The 20,642-nt window shown below is 38.2% G+C and overlaps 1 long non-coding RNA gene across 2 annotated transcripts in view; it reads right to left on the bottom strand.

The window, feature by feature from the left end:
- The window catches only part of LOC309870975, a 219,333-nt gene that overhangs the window by 110,992 nt on the left and 87,699 nt on the right, over positions 1-20,642 (bottom strand). For both annotated transcript variants that reach the window (XR_014314915.1, XR_014314916.1), the window contains one exon: positions 17,862-18,029. This is a non-coding gene — a long non-coding RNA (uncharacterized lncRNA). The remainder of the gene's footprint in view (positions 1-17,861; positions 18,030-20,642) is intronic.

The raw sequence follows: 20,642 nt of genomic DNA, 5'->3' as shown, positions 1-20,642 counted from the left end.
CTATCTTTAAGGTGAATCTGTGTCCCTCTCTCAACTCATGAAGCCTGAAAAACTGCATTAGCTAAGCCACTTAGTCATTTCTGATTTCCAATTCAAATTTACCAAACATGCAATGTGGCAAAAAAAAAAAAGACACAATTTGAAAGGGGAGAAAAAGAGGAAAATAGAATCTTAAAATCAATCAATCAATGTTTTTCCCAAAAGAAAAGAGACTCCATGGCAGGCTTGGCAAACCTGGTTTCTCTCAGGCCAAGAAGGTACCTGGCTCACCCCAAGAACTACTCTTCATTTCAACATATGAAACTCGAATTGCAGTAAGGTAACCAGATACTCTGAGAAGAAGGGACTCTCCCTTTTCTTAAATAAATATTTACAGATGAGATTAATATCAAACACCCTCTAAGAATACAAAGAGAGGATAGAGCTGTGATAATATTGCACTCAAGGCATACATTACTACAGAAATCTGTCTGCACCAGTGCACCCAGAGGTGTTCTGATAAGCCTCCCCATGGGGTCTATCCCTACCTCCTGAATTGACAATCACTATCAAATTATTATAAACCATTATTACTGATGGGAGTGCCTTCCCTCTCAAAGGATTTCAGGAAGACAATCTTTGTGATGATGATTTCCATGAAATACCTCTACATAAAGAAGTATGCTTCTTTATGTCCCATCTTGTTGAAAGAGAGAGAGAAGGAAGGAAGGAAGGAAAGAGTATTTGCTCTGATTTATCAGGACTTATAAAATACAACAAAATAACATGAACCCACCGTGAAAGAAAAAAAATATATATAAGAAAACTAATTCTATGGGGGGCATGAAACTAAGCAAGGATTGTGGTTGTTACAAATGGGCAACAATTTTGGCCCTTAATGTTCTAGTGGCCTGACAACTTAAAAAGGAAATCTGGTCTTAATTCTGTTTCCATAAGAAAATTAGCCATTTTCCTAGAAGAGGCATATCTATTCTTAAACTAAGATCAGGTTTAGCATTGCACTGGGGATTCATATGAAGAAAAGACTAATCAATAGCATTTATACGATAAAAATAAAATGATGTGGTATTAAACAGTTTCTTATATTGACTTTATCAGAGCCCTATAAAAATGGGTCCACAGGACCATATGTAAAAGATCACCACAACATCATTTCCGTTTCTTGTTTACATAGAAACTCCATTTCCTAACCATGTGATAATCAGGCTGGGGCCATGTGGTGGAGTTCTGGCAAGGCCCTGCACCTCCCATCTAAACCCTACCTTGTTCTTTCTGTGAAGGCTCATGTTGAAATGGCAGTGCCCCACAATGCAAGGACCCTCTACCCTTAACTCAGACAAGGAGGGCTATTCAACCTAAACTAGACCATGATGCAAACAACAAACAAAACCTTCGTGTTAATTTCCCTAAGACAACAAATATCATCGACACAGAGTACACAATACCAGTGCTCTATAAATGTTATTTGAGGGGCGCCTGGGTGGCTCAGTGGGTTAAAGCCTCTGCCTTTGGCTTAGGTCATGATCCCAGGGTCCAGGGATCATCAGGCTCTCTGCTCAGCAGGGAGCCTGCTTCTCCCTGTTTACTCTCTGCCTGCTTCTCTGCCTACTTGTGATCTCTGTCAGATACATAAACAAAATCTTTAAAATAAAATATTTTTGGCCAATGGGCCAGAGTTTAGAACATCTCAAAGAACGGACACACTCAATCTTTCACATAGTCCCCTCTCAATATTATTTTGCTCAACTAGGTATTAACAAATCCTAAACATTGATGATGATAGGGATGATGTAATAAGAACATTAACGGTAATAATACAATAATAACTAACACTTGAATATCACTTGCCATGTGCCAGGAGTTAATTATTCTAAGCCCTCTAGATATATGAATGCCTATAATCCTTACAATATACAGACTCATTTAATCCTCACCATTATCTCTAACTTTCAGATAAGGAAACAATGGAAGAGAGAAGCTAAGGGATTCACCAAAGCTTATTTGGTAAGGGTGACACCAGAATTAGATTCGGGAAGAAGTCTAACTCCAGGGTTTACGCTACCAACCTCCACATTATACTTCATTTCATTTGGCGATGGTACATTTGAAAAGCTACTAAATGCTTCCAGTTGTCGAAGGATTCAGAGACCACACATACCAGCTGATGTATGGCTGTCATCTTCATGGGGTAGCTGAGGAGTCTAATAGGTCACCCATCTCATTAGAGGTCTACCCCCATCTCCAAAGAATGATCCTATGTGGAGCCGTGACTGTCGTTTGAAAGGAGATTACAATGTAATTTACAGGCATTCAGTTGCCCTAATTTAACTTTACAAAGAAACAGAACAAAAAACTTATCTCAGAGGAGTTAAAAAATTAAATTAATATTCTTGGTGACATTAACTCCATTATATACATTCTTCGGTGATCCAGTCATTGTCCATAGAGGTCATCCCAGAAGAAAATCAATATAACATACCGGGACACCTGAATGAGTTCTCCTACCGTAATTAATCTTTTGGAAGCCAAATTTAACCTCCCTATTAACTCAAATATCACTTCTGTTAGCTTCCTGTAGGTTTTTGCTAAAATGCATAATAGTGCATTTTCTAGCTATACGGGAATCATGAAACTGTGCACTGAGAAGGCAACTTTTACGATCACCTAATGAAATTCCTTTTTCCATAGAGGAAAAGACTGAGGCCCACGCAGGCTGAATGACTTGGGCCAGCTCTCAAGCTAGTTAGTGGCAGAGTTGGCCTCACGACCCAGTGTCCCAGCTTTGTCCTGCCAGCCCTTCCAAACCTTCACACCGAGTCACAAGTGGTGCCCAGGGGCACAGTGGACTACTGAGCCTACAAAACATGCTTGGCCAAGAGGAAGGGGTAAGGCGTGCCATCACTTTTTAAGTATTTATCATAGTAAAATAAACAAGTCTCGGTTAAGGTAGCAAGTGTTGTCTGCTGAAACAAATACAATCATTTACTTCTGTGGGTAAAAAGGAAGCTCAAAATCCTCTTCCAAAAAATGGCCTTTCTTATTAAACAGCACAATCAAATTTTCAGACCCTGTCCTTGGCATCTTAAGACATGAACATGCTCATCACAGATCACCCAGACATTACGGATGTGCCAGCAACAAGCTTGGAAAACAGCCCTCATTTAGAGCAACCTTGTCTGTCACTAGGTAGCCTGAGGCGCCACTCTCTCAAATGCCAACCGACCTCTGTGGGGGACTTTATCCAGCTCTCTAGTCAATAGGGAGTCAATAGTCAATTATTGAAGCTCCCAAACTTCAATAATTCAGCTGTCAAGGGGCACCTGGGTGGCTCAGTGGGTTAAGCCTCTGCCTTCGGCTCAGGTCATGATCTCAGGGTCCTGGGATCGAGTCCCGCGTCGGGCTCTCTGCTCAGCAGGGAGCCTGTTTCCTCCTCTCTCTCTCTCTGCCTGCCTCTCCGTCTACTTGTGATCTCTCTCTGTCAAATAAATAAATAAATAAATAAATAATAATAATAATTCAGCTGTCAAGAGTGCTAGTTTGACATACAACAGCAGACTGAGAAAAAGCTTTCTAAAGAAATAACGGGCAAGCACTATCCAATAAAGCCCCTGCTTCAGATTTTAGGAAATTTGCCTGAAGAAAATTAAAATCTCTGAGGGCATAGCAAGCATGTTAACCACATTAACAAAAAACCTGCTCAAGAAGTTAATGGTTAGAGAAGACCTTAAGGGTTAAAAAGAGACATATGTTCATTACGTCATGTGTTCTGCTAAACTTGAATATGTAACTTAAAACTTTTTAGGTCAGAGAAAAGAGATTTGGTGATATAAGAAGACAAATGGGTAGGGGTGCCTGGGTGACTCAGTGGTTTAAGCCGCGGCCTTCGGCTCAGGTCATGGTCTCAGGGTCCTGGAGATCGAGCCCTGCATTAGGCTCTCTGCTCGGCAGGGAGCCTGCTTCTCCCTCTCTCTCTGCCTGCCTCTCTGCCTCCTTGTGGTCTCTCTCTCTGTCAAATAAATTAATAAAATTTTAAAAAAAAAAAGACAAATGGGTTTTCACATAGGTTTAGCAAATAAGCACAGTAATCTTTTTTTTTTTTTTAAGTATAAAACTACCTAAACCTTTTTGATTAGATATAAATCACCAAGGCTCGGATTTTAACAAGATAATATAGAAACAAAAAGAACAGGGGTTATTCTAAGGGAAACAAATTTTCCAGGATCACAGGGTGCTATGGACTAAATATCTGTGTCCCCCCAAAATTCACATATTGAAACCCTAACCCTAAATGTGATAGCAATTGGAGGTGGCACCTCTGGGAGGTAATTAGGTTTAGATCACATCATGAGGGAAGAGCCCAGAGAACTTCTGTTTTCTCTCGCTTTCCTCACCCTCTCCTCCCTACCTCTACCTTCCATGTGAGGGCACAGCAAGAAGGTGACCATCTGCAACCCAGAAAGAAAGGTGTCAACAGAATCCCATCTTGCCAGAACCCTGAACTTGGACCTCCCAGAATAGTAAGAAATGTCTGTGATTTAACCCATCCAGTCTATGGTATTTGGTTATGGCAGCCTGAGCCAATTAAGACACAGGGTTTCCTAGGTCAGGCACCGGTGCATCATTAAAAGGGCCCAGGGAAGACTGAGAGAGGGACACAGGGGTGACTTCCCTTTCCAGAGGGGATACACAGGGTTTATTCTTTGAAATCTTTCATTGATTTCATTTAAACCTATAGCATGAGCAGCCAGTGCAATTCCTCTTGACTACTATAACTAAGTCAGTATTCAAATGACTGTCCTCTAGCCATGACGTAGAAACCCATGTACAGACTGAAAAAAAAGAAGAAAAAAAGAAAAATCTGGACCTCTTTCCTAGATAGAGAGACTCACAAATGTTTAAGATTTACTTGCTCTAACTCTGTCAAGTAACTTTAAAAAAAAAAAAAATTGTACTATCAATCCTTAAAAGGCTTAATTTCTATATGCACAGAGTTTGCTGCTCTTAAAAGCTTTCTGTATCTGTAGGAGAAAGAGCTCAACTTTCTAATCTTCCCTGCAAGCTTTCCTGACTTGGAAATTCCTTAATTCTTTCTCTCCTTTCTCAGTCAAAATGCCTTTTATTGGATCCAAACTGGTCTTAGACCTGCTTCCTGGACCTATTCTCCCCATTTCAATTTCGTTCTCTCTCTTTCCTCTTTGGCCTATTGATTCTGTTTAGCCTCTAAACATGATCACAACTTTCCCTTCAAAAATCAAAACAAAACACTTCTCACATACACTCCAAATCTCAAGTCATCATGGCCCAAGTGTTCTAGAAAGCAGTTCATACTCCATACCCATACTCTGTTCTCTCTTGTCCTCTCTTAACTTACTGAACTATCTTCCACTCTTGTGTGTTCAGTAACATTGCCTCAGCCATCAGAAATATTTACGTATATTTCTTTCCTTGATGTCTCCATAGCATTCACAGTCTTATACCACATATTGCTACCCTCACTGAGTTTTCTTCAAAAATCTTTTCTCCATTAGGTTTCTCCTACAGCCCCTAACCTCCACCCCACTTCAGTTTCTGCCTACCTCTGGGCCACACCTTCCTGGTTGTTTTTACACCAACATGCAGTGATTTAGCCTGCTAATTCTAAAATCACATCACTTGAGTTTAAATCTCTAGTCTACCACTTACCAGCTCCATGACCTTGGGCAAACTACCTCTCTCAGGTGCTGTTTTCTCCTCTATAATACAAATATGATAGCAGTAACTGTATCATAGGATATACTTGAAATTAAGTAAAATAATGCATGTAAATCTTTTACACAGTGCCTAGCTCATGGTACATACACCATAAGAGTCAGCTATTATATATGATTACATATTTCTGTTCCACTTGGCTTCATCCTTGGCCCTGTGCCCTTATCCCTCTCTCCACATAACCTCCCATAAAACCCAGACATCATATATTTCTTGGATGGTAATGACCCTGATAGCTCTATTTTTCACCCAAACCTTGGGTCTAGGTGCAAGTCCTATAAAGCCAATTGTTTATTGAATTTTTCTTCCTGTGTGACAAACACAAATAGCAACTCTATATGAACAACACTGAACACACTTGTATTTCCCTCATAATCATCCCCTTCTTTTTAAAAAAAATTTTTATTTCTTTTCAGCATAACAGTATTCATTGTTTTTTCACCACACCCAGTACTCCATGCACTCCGTGCCCTCTCTAATACCCACCACCTGGTTCCCCCAAACTGCCACCCCTTGCCCCTTCAAAACCCTCAGATTGTTTTTCAGAGTCCATAGTCTCTCATGGTTCACCTCCCCTTCCAATTTCCCTCAACTCCCTTCTCCTCTCCATCTCCCCTTGTCCTCCATGCTATTTGTTATGCTCCACAAATAAGTGAAACCATATGATAACTGACTCTCTCTGCTTGACTTATTTCACTCACACCCTTCTTAAATTCTATCCATAGTACACAGAAGCACCACTTCTCATCCACTCCCACCTACACCAAAGATCTCAGAGTCAATCAGTGCCCAAATCCTGGTGACAGTATTTTCTAAATACCTCTCAAATGTTTCTCCTCTTTCCATTTCCACTGACATATTATTTTTCCTGTATCACCTCAATAAACTTTTACTCACTAATTTTTCTCCCCCTCCAAACTACCCTCTATTGTTGACATAGTGCTATGTTTTAAAAAGCAGTATTTATTCCATTTCTCTCCATATTTAAAATCCTTTGATGACTTACGATTTCATTTTTTAAAGGTCAATTTCTTGGCTTAGTATACAGGAGAGTAATAATGTCTTTCCCCGACCTCTCCAATCATACCCACTACCATTACTTTACAAATACTATGGATTTCCTATTTTATTCCTTCTTCCATCATTCGAAATATGGTATCTGATGAGACATACCTCCCAGGTGCTCAGTGTACCTAATCCAACAATTCTTTAACAGCCTCAATCCTGGGTAAGTTGAACTTCCTTTGTGAGCCAAAGCCCACTATGTTTAATGATCACACAGTATGTAAGAAAAGATCAGGTTCGATTTCCTAAAGCCTAGCACAAGCTTAGCACATGAAAGATGTTCAATAAATGTATGCTAATGAACAAATCCATGATTCTTATAATTCCCTTGTGCAGTACACAGGGCAAGTATAATTAATCCCATTTCACAGAATAAGCAAAGGAGAAGTGAAAGTCAACATATCAGTCTTGGAATCCCAAGAGCTCAGTGACTTGGAAACAAAATAATATTTATTTCTTACTGTTTGATATTGGGGGAAAGTTGCTTCTACCAATCTTACAATTCCTTCAATTTACAGAGTTTCTCTATTATTCCTGCTTGCAAATTGGTCAGTTCATATTTGAATTCACTTTTTTTAAGTATCTTGAAACAATAAATAGTAAACAGCAACCAATACACATTACTAACATTTTATATTATACTTCTTCTTCTAGAGATACAAATTAAGTAGATACATTAGCTCCCTTCCAAATTATCAAAGGAGACAGTTTACCATTTGTCTACCCTCTAGACTAAAACAGTTTTCTGCCAACTAGCACCCAACCAATAGGCTAAAGCTACATAGTATAGGCTTTAATGCAGCAATCCTCATTTCAATGTCCAGTATTTGTCAGTATGGGCTATGTTATGCAACAGTAACAAACAGCCTTAAAATTGCTGTTTTAAATTTTATTTTTCATTCACATTATATATTCAGTGTAGATCAGAAGGGTCTCTATTCATAAGACACAAGATCTCCAACATTCCATCATAACATGTTCTGAGATCACTGTGAAAAGGATAGAGACAAAGAAATGGAAATTTGGCTTTTAAAATTTCCAGTCATATTTTATTTTATTGATCAAACTAAGTCATGACTCTTTTGGGTTGGGAGGTATTATCCCACCATACACCTGGAACAAGGAGAACCAGTATGTTTGTAGACAGCCCAATTTAATGACTACTATTGTCATATAGTTATATAGTCACCAAGGTAATATTAAAATTCAAGTCCATGATTTCTAGTTTTTTCATTACTTTAGCTATCCATATTAAAAACTACAATGAAACTAAGCAAACATTTAACCCCCAGAGTGGCAGAGTGTATACATATTCTCTTTCCTAACCACTAGAAAAGCTAAAAAATTAATCCTTTCAAACCCTGAACAGAGTAAGGTATACAAATAAAGTCTTGAAAGCCTTTTTGTCTGAAAGTGATTTTCTTCTATTTTCTGCTACTTCCTTCATAAGAACAGATTGGTCGTACTGACACAGTGGGTGCCTATATACCATGTCTGCTCACAATGCCTTCCCAGATAGGGTCACCATATTCAGGAAAGAAAGATACAAGACACCTAGTTAAATTTAAATTTATATAAACAATTAATTTTTTAGTATAGGTATGCTCCAAATATTGCAAAGGACATACTTTCACTAAAAAAATATTTGTTGTTCATCTGATGTTCAAATTTAACTGGGCATCCTGTATTTTATTGGCTCTTTTCCCACAGCCAAGACATCAAAGAAATGACCTAAATTAACTTCGTGTCATATTTCTAAAGTTTGGTTTTTTTCCAAGTTATTTTTCCCCTAAACTAGGGCCTGTTTCTTATTCCAAGTAAACCAATTTTAAATAGAAACATTTAGTCAATGAACTTATTAAGAACCATGAAAAAACATTATTTGAGTATCTTTGGCAGGAGGGATAACTAAGCGCTCCAGAATATAATTTAGGACTTTAATTACTCTTACCATATCAGTACACTGACAAATGTAGCCATTGAGTAGAGAACGTTTGGTACCATTTCAGGGATATGGGTAGGTATGCTGACTGTGAAGTCTTTGAGAGGCAATTCTAGTGACAGTAAATTTCAGAAGGGTTTGTTGCCTGTAGCAGAAATTTTAATAAGTTGTTGAAAAGGAAGAACTTGGTAGTAACACGCACTGAAGATCTATCAATACAAGCATCAGCTTAAAAATTAATTGAAGTACAGAAAGAAGGGTAGTCAGATACAAGATCAGCAAGCAAAAATCCATAGTTTTCCTATATACCACCTAAAACAAGTTAGAAAATGTAATAGGAAAAACAATGCTATTTACTATAGCAACACTACAACTACTATGAAATACCTAGATAAAAATAGGACTATAAAAATACATGCAAGATCTTCATTTTAAAAGGTCTATATATGTATTTTGTTTATATTAGTATGTTTATTTTATATTTCATATTTAACATCATTTATATTTATTTCTAGATGTAAAAAAAATACTTGTACAAATATAGCAATATACCATGCTTGTAAAAATAAAGATGTCAACAGTCCTCAAACAATATGTTAATTTAAAAATAATCCACATAGAGTTCACAACTGGGCTTTTCACCAAAAGTAAAAATTGATATTAAACTTCATCAAGATAAACTAAATCTCACAGAGAAAACTGAATGCACAACATGTAAGAAAATTTTGAAAAAGAAAAATAAAGGGGAAATACCTAAGAGATATCCAAACATATCCTAAGCTACAAATAACTCACGTGTGAAACTAAAAAGGAAAAAAAAAAAAAAACAAGAAAAAGGAGCTCCCCCCAAAAATGAAGAATATATATGAATCTGGAGTATGATGTGGACATCATTTTAATCAATGGCTAAAAAACAGACTATTCAAAAAAGATGAACTATTGGAATAATTTACTTTTTATTTAAAAAAATTTTTTCACACAAAAATTCAAGATTAATTTAAAATCTTGATTAAAAAGCAGAATTCTATAACTATACTAAAAAATATAAGGGTAAATTTACATTAACTTCAGGTTTGGAAAGCTTTTAAATAACATATGAAACACCAAAAGACATTAAAAATGTTTGATAAGGGGCGCCTGGGTGGCTCAGTGGGTTAAGCCGCTGCCTTCGGCTCAGGTCATGATCCCAGGGTCCTGGGATCGAGCCCCACATTGGGCTCTCTGCTCAGCTGGGAGCCTGCTTCCTCCTCTCTCTCTCTGCCTGCCTCTCTGCCTACTTGTGATCTTTCTCTGTCAAATAAATAAATAAAATCTTTTTTTAAAAATGTTTGATAAATTTTATAAGGTTAAAATTTTCAATTTTTTTTCACATATACACACATACTTATATACACATACAAATACACAGGCCACAAAGAAAAAGATAAAGAACCAAACACAAAATACTTAACCACATGAATGGCTGATTAATATATGAAAAGATAGTTAAATTCACTAGGTAATGTAATGCAAGGTAATGCAAAGCTATGGGAGACCATTTTTCAATCATAAGAATGGCCAAATTTTTTAAAATAGTAATGTTAACAACTGAGATTAAAGTGTAGAGAAATTCCAGTAGTAATTCACGTAAGAACAACCAGTTTGGAGAGCCCAGTAAGGTATACACTTAAGTTTTAAAGACACACGTACTATGACATAGTGATTCCTTCTCTCATTATCCAATTACTTACACTCAGGACTGACCACATAATTTGGGAGACCTAGTGCAAGTTGAAATTCAATTCCAGGGGCAAGGGAAGAACAGGTGATCCCCAGAATTTTAACCTCCATGCTGAGATGTGCTAGATTCCCGGATGGTAGGTGGGCAAGAAGCACCTCCCCAAACTCACTTTGCTGAATTGCCCCCTACAGAGTTGCCCACACAGGCATTATGGGGCTACAGGGTACACACCTAACCCCAAACCTCCCCACATCTATTCTTAGGATTCCTCAGGGGGTGGTGAGCAACAAAGAAAGATGCCTCCTTCTTCTTACCATCCAACTGCCACCTTACATATGCATACCATGCATACCTATAACCCATTCTCTGTCATGAGTGTAAGTTCCCAAGGGTCATCAGACCATGACAAGGTGGGTAAAGCCAAGGGTCCACAGGGAAGTTGAGACTCAGAACATCTCTCCTGGGAAGGAGGTGGGACCCCATGAACTGAGGCTATAAACCTCACACATGCACCATGCCCCCACTGAACTCGACTTAAAAAACACAAATTCAAATACAAAATTATTAATCATTTCAACAGAGGGAACACAGAACATTAAACCAAAGGTGAGGCCCTTCTGAGCCAGGGGTCCTCCAAAACCATCTCTGCAAACCTACCAGTCTTTTTTTTTTTTTTTTTTTAAGATTTTATTTATTTATTTGGCAGACAGAGATGACAAGTAAGCAGAGAGGCAGCCTGAGCAGAGAGCCCAATGCGGGGCTCAATCCCAGGACCCTGGGATAATGACTTGAGCCGAAGGCAAAGGCTTTAATCCGCTGAGGCACCCCTTTAAGTGCCCCCTTTAATCCACCAGGATTAAACCTCCCAGTCTTACTGTTCACAAAATAGCCAGTCATCTGTCCACATGGAATGTCCACAGAGAAAAGATATCCACATTCTGAAATTTAGTTTCTCAGAGCAACTGGTCTTAAGTAGAGGCCTCCCCTGGACAAGCCTAGCCCACTCTCACAGAGCTCCCCAAATGACTTTTTATATCCTCATCTTCAAATAATGAAGGGACAGGTGCTTGGGTGCTTCAGCCAGTTGAGTACCCGATTCTTGGTTTCTGCCCTGGTCATGATTGCAGAGTCATGGGTTCAAGCCCTGTATCAGGCTCCATGCTCAGTGCAGAGTCTGTTTGGGATTCCCTCTCTCCCTCTGCCCCTCCCCCATTCTCTCTCTCTTTAAAATAAAGAAATGAATAAAATCTTAAAAATAATAATGATGGAGATTTTAACATTATGATCACCTAACTTTTGAAGAAAATTTCTAAAGGGAAGACACAGATAAATATTTTTAAAAGAAAAGAAAAATGATGTCACAGGAAAAATTTAGGGCAATTAAAATTCTAAAACCCTCCTGTTATTATTCTCAGAAATCTCAATGTAATATTTTACTCGTAAAACAATGAAAGATTACTTAAAAAGGAAAAGCCAATGAAAAACCAAAAATTTTCATGTGTTGAAAATATATTAAGTTAAAAAAAATCAATGTACAGCTTATAAAGTTGAAGAACATCCTCCAAAAGAAAATGAAAAGCAAAGAAATGAAAAAATATGAAATAGAGAATTATTTCATATGACCTAAGCATCAGATGTTCCAATCGAATAGGAAATCTAGAAAGAATTAACAGAGGAGGGAGCCTGGGTGGCTCAGTGGGTTAAGCCGCTGCCTTCAGCTCAGGTCATGATCTCAGGGTCCTGGGATCGAGTCCCACGTCGGGCTCTCTGCTCGGTGGGGAGCCTGCTTCCCTCTCTCTCTCTCTGCCTGCCTCTCCGTCTACTTGTGATTTCTCTGTCAAATAAATAAATAAAATCTTTTAAAAAATTAAAAAAAGAATTAACAGAGGAAACAGAGAAAGAAAAAAATATAAAAGAAATAATACAAGAAAATTTCCCATAAGTGAAGGACATGAGACCCCAAATTTAAAAACCCACTCTGAATAAAAAAGATCCACACTCAGGCAAATACCTGTACAGTGCGGCAATACTAAGAATAATGATGCTAAAAGCAGGCAAGGGCTGGCCAAATGGGTGGAAGGATGTGAGAGATACAGGCTTCCACTTATGGAATGATTAAGACACAGGAATAAAGAGCACAACACAGAGAACAGTCAATGATGCTATAATAGTGCTGTATGACAACAGATGCTAGCTACACTTGTGGTCTACATAGCATAACATACAGGGAAGGTGAATCATTGTGTTGTACATCTGCAACTAATGTAACATTGTATGTTAACTCAAATTTAAAAATTAATTTTAGGGGTGCCTGGGTGGCTCAGTGGGTTAAGCTGTTGCCTTCGGCTCAGGTCATGATCTCAGGGTCCTGGGATTGAGCCCCACATCGGGCTCTCTGCTCGGCAGGGAGCCTGCTTCCTCCTCTCTCTCTGCCTGCCTCTCTGCCTACTTGTGACCTCTCTCTGTCAAATAAATAAATAAAATCTTTAAAAAAAAATTAATTTTAAAAAAGCTCATTTTCTTGGATACTGGAGTAATAAACTGATTGCCATCATACTGCTCACAATACTACTAGATGCTTTCATTATTTTAAGGAGAAATAATTTTGAGGCTTGAATTCTTACCCAATTGAATTTTCAATAGAGTTTGATGGTACAAAAAAATATTTTCAGACATGTTCAGAAAATTTAGCCTTCATATATCATTTCTTAGTAAATTCCCTGAGAATAGCCTAGAGCAAAGAGACACAGGAATAAGAAATGAGAGGAACATTCTAGAGAAGCAGTGAGGAGATGTCCAAAGTTAAAACTGGTCCCCAAATCTAGAAACAATTGTCCTTATTAGAACAACACAATGGATGGCCCTGGAAGGAAGATTTCTGGGAAGGAGGAATCCATAAATCCTTCATTGATACGAGTTTTGTGGGGGTTTTTTAGGGATATGGTAAAAGCAAATAATGAAAGAAAATAAAATGCTATTTGAAACAAAAATTGAAAGCTATATAAAAAGGAAACCATAGAGTACTCTTGGTGCATGGCACATTTGTCTGGTTACAATAATATAAATGCTGTTTGTTGATTTTCAATTTTTTGATTCAGCTTATAAACAAAACTTGTAATTAAAGTCAACACTGTAAAGGACAGGATTATCAAGTAAGTGGAAAGAGTGGAAAGGAAAACTGAAGGGAGAGGTAGCATCATCATTATAGAGTCAGGAATCCAGGTGCCATATATATAATTATAAGACAAGAAATAAAGGCCTAAGTACTTTAATTATACAGGTAGCGAATAGAGAAATTAAATGTAATGTTAAGACTATATTGGGGAGAGAGGTATTAATAGTGCGAGTGAGCAGGAAATCAGTATAGTGTCTGACCTATTAACTGCTTACCAACGATATGGGCATAAATTATCTAGATATCAGAAATTAATAACCACAGACAACTGCTCAGAGTGGTTGCCTCTAACAAGCAGGAATGGTGGCCATGGAGCAGATTGTTGCATCTTATTATTGCCCCTTTTGTCCCTTTCAATTTTTTAAATAAAGGCATGTATTGCTTTGATTCAAATGTATTAAGAGGAAAAGGAAATGAAATGGGGGGAAATACTGAGGTAGATTTGTATGTCCGTTACTAAAAATCACCAAGGCATATTATTGAACGATAAATGCATTTTAGAAAAAGGTAGGCATAGAATGATCCCATTTATGTTAGACACGAAAAGACAATCCACCAAACAAACAAACAAAAAAATCCACCCTACAACATTGTAAAACAGGTATAGGTAATATATGTAAAGGTATTCAAAATTCATTAGAAACCATTGGAAGAGTCTACACCAACACTGTTACCTCTGCAGAAAGCGTGGATAGTTGGGAATGGTCAGAAATATTACAAAATTTACAAAGGAAATAAATTCATGTATTAGTCTATATTTAAAACTAAATGTTAAACATAATACTGACAGATCATGATCTATTGGTTGGTGAGTCCTGATTAGTGTGTAAAGTTTAGGTTGCTTTGATCTAATTTCCATTTTAATTCCTATAGTATTACAAGGAATTTGGCCTGTAAACAAATACTACCCATTAATACTGAAGACAGCTTCTTATCTTAAAAAAAATCAATAGCTCCTTCAATAGCCCTGCTATATCCTTGAATAATTAGAGCTGCCCTTTCTGATAATGTGTGTGCTGTTTAGGGAGGCATGCACACAATTTGCTCTGCTTTAATTTGTTTATCTATTGAATGTGGTTTAATTTTAATTATCCAGCCACCATTAGCATGTGATTTTATGTAGAAAGGAAAGGCAAGCTTAAATGTGCACTATCTGTATATGGCTGTTTATTACGTTTACCAGTGGGTACAATAACTTTAAAAACCTTTCAGGAATTTAGAGATGCAAATAAAACATCCAAGCTTCCTTTGTGGCAGGGCTTGTGGATAGAGGTGGGTACTTTAAGCATTTCAGAACAACTCAAGTCAGTGGAGCAAAGTATTCTAAAGTCATTCTTGGAAGGAGGTAAAGCAGGTGATTGCCTTTAGGGCCATCTTTTCCTGGGCATCCCAGTATGATATCTATTTCAAATGTTCCATCCTGTTGTCTCTGTGGGACATTAAAGTACTCATAGAAATTCCAACAAGTTGGGGTGCAAACACCTCATTCAATAACCATACTTTCTGAAGCACTGTTGAAAGAGATACTGTTTTGCCAAAATCTAAGTACTAGAAATGATGCACCTGGGTGTAAAATGGGTTCTTCGCTAAGATACCAAACTCTCAGCAACTATGGGAAGATAGCAAGCTTAATTCACATCACACATGGGAAATGTTAAGTTTTGGAGAAAAGCCAGACATGCATGATAATGATTCCAGAAATTTGGTCATGGGAGGCAAGAAAGAAGCAGGAAGGATGAGTGCAGCCATCCCTCCCTGCTGACCTCTACGTAACTTCTGGGAGTTTAGTTAACAGAACGGAAAAGCCTGAAATTTCTAGCATGCTGGATTGCAAATGTGTGTGACCAGATTTCTCCCTCCCAGCCTCCCAGATACTACACAGAAATATTATAAAGAAAGTAAGGCTAACTTGCAACTAGTAGCTAAGTAAGTCCTGAAGATCTAATGCACAGTATAGTGATTAGAGACAACATTGTATCAGCAAACTTCAAACTTGCTAAGAGATTAGATCTTAATTATCCCAACCACCACAAGAAAGAAACGTTAATTATGTGAGGTGATAGAAGTACTAGCTAATACTACAATGGCAATCACATTGCAATGCGTCAATATGCCAAATCCACATGTGGGATACGTTAAACTCACACAATATTCTATGTTAAATATATTTCAATAGAAAATGTAAAGCCAAATTGATTTTTAAAAAGGAAGGAAAGGAAGGCAAGTGGAATGGCCCCTCATTGACTCTCTGTACTGTATTTGGATTACAAACTTTCACAGTGCCATTAGGCTCCCTCTTCCATCCACCTTTTCCCTCTGAGGTCTCAGGAAATGGCACCAGGGTTAAGTGCAGCAAGTCAAAGAAGGAGCTGTCAAGGGAGAGCTGCAGCAGCTGCCTCCCCCTCCTCCCCACATCTCCAGGAGGCATCTGTTCTACAAAACTATTTGCATTTCCTTCCTTTTCCCCACACCTCCTCACTCCAAAGAGAAATCACTTCTCCTGAGCAAATTCAACGTTTTCACTTGTGTTCTGGATTCTCTCTCTTCGACCTCCTCAGGGCCTTACTTCATACATTTTCCTTTTTGTGCCTCTTCTTCAGACATCCCCTGTCAACTAGCCTCTTTCTGTATTACACCCACTTGTTTACCCTTCCTCCTTTCCCGTTCCCTTCCCCGTAGCTATCATATGCTCTCCTGTTTCCCCTCAATAACCAGACAGGGATTATCTGTTTCCATTTCTTCAACATTCATTTGTTCCTCAAGGTAATCTGCTTTGGTTCCACCTTCTAACCCAGTTGTCTCTGAAGGTCATTAGAGAAGTCATAGATGTTAAATCTGAAAAATTCTTTTCTGATCCTGCCTAACTCGACCTTTGGAAAGCAACTAATCATGATGGGTTCTCCCTCTTATGTATACTCTCTTCCTGGTTTCCTTGACACCTTTTCTTTTGCTTTTTCATAGGTCTTTTGGTCACTCTTTGATGGTGTTTTAGGGAACCTGATATGTAATTCCATTTTCTTCCTACCAAAACCTGTATCTAACCGTAAACAAATTCAAGAGCTAAACAACTGAAGATTAAAAATATTATTGTTAGAGGTCCCTAACAGGCTCAGTCAGTAGAGTCAGTAGATCTTGACTCAGGAGTCAAGATCACTCTTGATCTTTGGGTTGTAAGTTCAAGCCCCACATTGGTCATGCAGCCTACTTAAGAAACTGTTTTAATGATTACTGGGGTGCCTGGGTGGCAAACTCAGCTAAGTGTTCAACTCTTGATTTCAGCTCAGGCCGCGATCTCAGGGCTGTGAGATCGAGTCCCACATTGGACCTGCCTTCAGTGTACAGTCAGCTTGGGATTCTCTCTCCCTTTCCCTCTGCTCCTCCTGCTCTAGCACCTTCTCCTCTCTCTCAAATAAATACATCTTTTTAAAAAAATAAAAATAAATAAATTACCTTATTATGAATAGGAACTGCTGAAGAATATGATTTAGATAACATTTTCTTAACCTAAGCATGACTGATATGTTGAGTCAAATAATTCTTTCTTGAGGGGTAGTGGGGCCAGGGGGGAAATGATGTTGTCCTGACACTAAAGGATGGTTAGCAGCATCCCTGGCCTCTACCCACTAGATACCAGTAACACCCTCTCCCCACTCCATCCAGTTGTAACAACCAAAAATATCTCTAGACATTACCTAAGGTCTTCCCCTGGGTGGGGAGTGGGGTTTGCAAAAATCTTTCCCAGCTGAAAATCATTAATTAGACATACTTGTAGCAAGAAACATGGGAGAAGGATTATTTAGAGGTTAGTATATGATCAGAGAGCAAAGTGAAAGCTCATTCTCTCCCATAGCACTAGTAAATAGTACTGCTGTCCAAAAATATTAAGAAAAATAGGAAAACAGTCTATTTCCTAAGAACTTTTTCTTTTTTGTTTCTTTACATTAAATACATCATTCTTCAAAGAATAACAAAGGCAAAATTCTAGAATCCATAGAATGTGATTCTATTTGTAAATATTCCTGGAAGAATATATATGTTAGTTCTGTTTTACTATATAGTGATAATGTGACAAGCTTAACAGTTTCAAACCACACATATATCAACTCACAGTTTCTGTGGGTCAGGAATGCTTGGCTTGTCTTGTCCAGGTCCTTGGTCCAGTGTCATTCATAAAGCTGCAATCAGCTTGTCTGTCAGGGCTGGGATCTTACCTGAATCTCGTTGGGGTAGGATCTGTTTCCAAGTTCACATGGCTGTTGGTAGGACTCAGTTCCTTGTTGACTGTTTGGAAGAGGTCACCCTTAATTCCTTCCACATGGGACTCTCCATATAAGAGCTTACTTCATCAAAGCCAGCAAGGGAGAAAATCTATTAAGAGTCTGCAAGCAAGAAGGAAATTATAACCTTAAGTAAAATTATCACAAAAGTACCATCACATCTACCTTTCCCGTATTGTGTTGTTCAAAAGCTAGACACAGATATGACTCACACTCAATGGTTGGAGAATACAGAAGGACATGAATTCCAGGAGGCAGACATCCCTGGGGGCCATTTTAGAGTCAAACTAACAAAAAAATTATTAATGGGGCATACTTTTGGGAGGAGAAAGCTTTTCCCATTTAATTTACATCTTTCTGAATAATCTGCATTTTGATCCCTTGTATGCAATACTCTACTTTTAGTGTATATTTTCATATCATTCTTTCTTGGACAGGAAGAGATGAAACTGGCACTTTTTCACAGAGATAAGAGATCACTTCTTTTGGCATAAGGTGAGGACATACACTTATTTCTTCACCATAGAAATAATAAGCTAATGACATATGGAGAACAGAGGTTGGTTGCTTGTTTGAACTCAGTTATTTGGACGATGACTAAATTCTTTGGGATATTCTGATTATAAAAGCTAACTAATGGCAACTGAAAAGATTTTGATGATAATTTGAAACAATTATTTTGTGATTAGAAATAATTCATACACTTTCATTAAGTCATTCCACAAATATTTTGAATGCTTATTACATATCTGACATTGCCTCACCCCCCATCAGTTAAATAGCATTTAAAGACAAGTGAAGTATAATTTCCCAATTCTGTCTTTGATTAGAGTATTAAAATGAATTTTCTAATCTTACAAGAAAAAATGATGCTAAAAAGGCTAATAAGAAACCAAGACTCCAAACTATTTTTCCTCCCTAGGATATGTTGATCCCATCTGTCACCATATTGTTGGCATAGATCAAAGGATCCCAAAATTGCTTGATTCACAGCGCTCTTCCTATCCCGGTAATTTTATGGCACCACTAAACCTAAAGAATTATTTAACCATTCCATTTATTTAGGTTAGGTACAGAGGATTTAACAAATATGTTCTAACAACTTAGTAGACATTTGAAAAAAATAATACATGTAACTTCAATTTAAAAAAATAGTATTTCCACATTTACCAATGTGAGCTGTGCACTACATACGCATTATCCAGCCTCTCAGATTTTGAAGTCAGATTAGACCCTACCACTCTCTTTTGCAGCTGGTGAGTTCACAAACTTGCCCCTACACATGGAAGACAAGGCAAGACCAAGGAAAGAGGCAGACCACTCCTGGTGGGGAGGTGTCAGGTCTAATAAGCAAGGGAGCTTAATGAGGCTTGTCTTGAACAGCCTCAAAACAAGTATATCTCTGCAATCGTCCACCAAAATCTTCACATTTTATGGAGACCTTAACTGTGTTTAGTCACATATACTGTCCCTATGGTCTCAACACTTCACTCTTTCTCAAGGCTATCTCTTTCAAAGAGCTCCTAGTGTGGGAATGCTGGATAGAATGTCCGTTTCAAGGACAGGGGATGGGATGGAGAGCCTCCAGTTGCCTGGGTCCCATTCATGGCTCAACCAGGAGTCACAAATTCTAGATGACCTCTTCTAATCCTGCTTCATAGTGATTTCACCCAAGGTGCTTATTTTTTAATTACAGGAACCACCGGTTTTCAAAGAAAGGATTTAATTTCTTTAAATGAGTACAAGCTAAAGTTAAAATTCTGAACTACCTTGTTTCAATAGTTTATGAAGTATCCAAAAGATGTTGAGTACTACTGTTTCCTTCACAGATCTAAAATATGCTGGGATACCCCTATGAATTTACTGCAGTGTACCAGGGCACATAGGTACCCAATTTGGGAAGCTAAGGCAGTAATTTTTTTTTTAAGATTTTATTTATTTATTTGACAGACAGAGATCACCAGTAGGCAGAGAGGCAGGCAGAGAGAGAGGAGGAAGCAGGCTTCCCGCTAAGCAGAGAGCCCGATGGGGGGCTCAATCCCAGGACTCTGGGATCACGACCTGAGCCGAAGGCAGAGGCTTTAACCCACTGAGCCACCCCAGGCACCCCTAAGGCAGTGATCTTATAAATACTTAAGAAAAAGAAAATCCACGATCAACATTCACCATCTATTTGATATTGCTACAGTAATAAATTCAACTAAATCCAACTTGATCCCTGACATACCAAAATCCCAAATCAGGGCAAAATGGGAAAATGAACAGAGAAATTAGAGTCTAGAGGTTCTAAGAAATGTACTTTCTAATTCTGGGAGACACCAGTCATGTGTAATATATAGGAAAATACCTGTATCCCTAAAAATTCTGTTGCATTGGGGGCGCCTGGGTGGTTCAGTGGATTAAAGCCTCTGCCTCCGGCTCAGGTCATGATCTCAGGGTACTGGGATCAAGACCCACATTGGGCTGTCTGCTCAGCAGGGAGCCTGCTTCCCTCTCTCTCTGCCTGCCTCTCTGCCTACTTGTGATCTCTCTCTCTGTCAAATGAATAAATAAAATCTTAAAAAAAAAATTCTGTTGCATTGACAAAGCAAATTATTCTTTTGGTTACAAATGTTTACTATTTGGACTAATACTGAACCTACAAAAAACAACAACAACAACAACAACAACTGAACCTGAACCTACAATCATTCTGAGCAGGTGGGTTCTAAATTA

The sequence above is a fragment of the Mustela nivalis genome (genome assembly GCF_964662115.1).
Source record: "Mustela nivalis genome assembly, chromosome: 8".
Taxonomy (NCBI): Eukaryota; Metazoa; Chordata; class Mammalia; order Carnivora; family Mustelidae; genus Mustela; species Mustela nivalis.
Note: the sequence above shows the minus strand (reverse complement) of the source record. Positions and strands in the feature narration are given on the sequence as shown.